This window comes from Galeopterus variegatus, unplaced genomic scaffold (genome assembly GCF_000696425.1).
Source record: "Galeopterus variegatus unplaced genomic scaffold, G_variegatus-3.0.2 Scaffold3968, whole genome shotgun sequence".
Taxonomy (NCBI): Eukaryota; Metazoa; Chordata; class Mammalia; order Dermoptera; family Cynocephalidae; genus Galeopterus; species Galeopterus variegatus.
The window spans coordinates 165,670-167,135 of record NW_007730079.1 but is presented as its reverse complement, the minus strand read 5'-3'; the positions used below and the strand labels follow the sequence as shown (position 1 = coordinate 167,135).

Genomic DNA, 1,466 nt, shown 5'->3' with positions numbered 1-1,466 from the left:
GGGCGCGACACTGAGGGTTGCGATCCGTTGCCGGTCACGAAAAAGGACAAAAAGACAAAAATAAATAAATAAATAAATAAAAATAAAAAAAATAAATAAATTGCCAAAATGCCCTAAAGATAGACTAAAATCATATACAAAAGGTCTTCAAAAAAGTTCATGTGAAAATGCATATTATATTTTAACCCTATTTTTCCACAAATTGTATGAAGTACCCTTGTATTTGAATTAAGGTAAATAATAAGTTGAATGTGAAAAAAAAAACAGATGTCATGGACTGATCTCTTTAGAAACATCAAATTATGTACATAATAGCATCAATGATGTTTTATTAGGAATACCTGAGTTCTAATATATGTCCTGCTTTAGAAACCCAATTTACAGCTTTTTGTCATTTCATTAGTATTCAGAATCTCAGGCTCCAGGATTTGAATTTCAGTTCTACCATTAAGCTATTAATCTTGCTTGAGGGATTTAGCCTCTCTAAAACTAAATTTCTTTATTTGTGAGACAGCTATAGTAACAGCTTCTCACTTACTGGGTTGTTGTTGAATTTAATTGAGATAACATGTGCACTACATTTAGCGCAGCACCTGGCCCATGAAAAACCCTCAATAAAGTTTATGATACCTTTACGTTAATCTTCATTGCCATCATGATCATGGTCATCATTAATACTGACACAGATAAAGAAGGAGAAGCAGGAAAATGGAAACATCACAATAATAGGCTTGCACATGCAAGGTAAGGTGTTGGCATTTATGGTACTTTCATAGAAGGAACGAGGAAAGGAGGATAAACTTTATATGACTCTTCAGGTCATTTGACATTCCATATTTACAACCATCTAAAAGCTGTCAAGAAATTGAACGTAGCCATCTAAGTCTGAAGTTGGAAGTATAATCAGGACTGTGTTCAGGAGGAAAGCTAAGGCAAACTGGTGATACTCAAGTCAAAGTGGGTAGGAATTTAGAGCAAGGCTTAAAATTTAAACTCACCACCCTACATGGTAGTCATTCTTTGCAACCTCCTCTTGTTCTTTTACCAGCCCTGCTATCTGCTTCTCCTATCTCTGCCACAGAAACACATCTTTTCTCATACCTAAGCTCAGATGCTACTTAACCTGCTTAGCATGTAGTACTATCTACCTCTTCTAAATGATAGCCATTCCTGCCTTTAAAACTCAACACCTGCATGTGACCTTACTAGCCTGACATCTATTAAACTGTGATCATTCTATCTGTCTATCAATAATCTATAAACCTATGTGTAGTTCTATATTTTGTTACTGGTCATGTGGTTGTCTTTGTGTTGCTGTTAAATGTGATGTAAACCACATACATATAAATATATATTTAGGCCCAGAAGCCGTCTGAAGCACACCAGACTGGCCCACCCTGCAACTTCTGTGAGTCACCCCCAGCAAAGTCCCACTTGCGGGGCGAAGCCCGCCTACTCCCCACCCG

General features: G+C 36.9%; 1 protein-coding gene across 1 annotated transcript in view; it reads right to left on the bottom strand.

Moving 5' to 3' along the window:
* MGST1 (microsomal glutathione S-transferase 1) overlaps positions 1-1,466 on the bottom strand; it is a 29,019-nt gene that overhangs the window by 16,669 nt on the left and 10,884 nt on the right. The window lies entirely within an intron of this gene.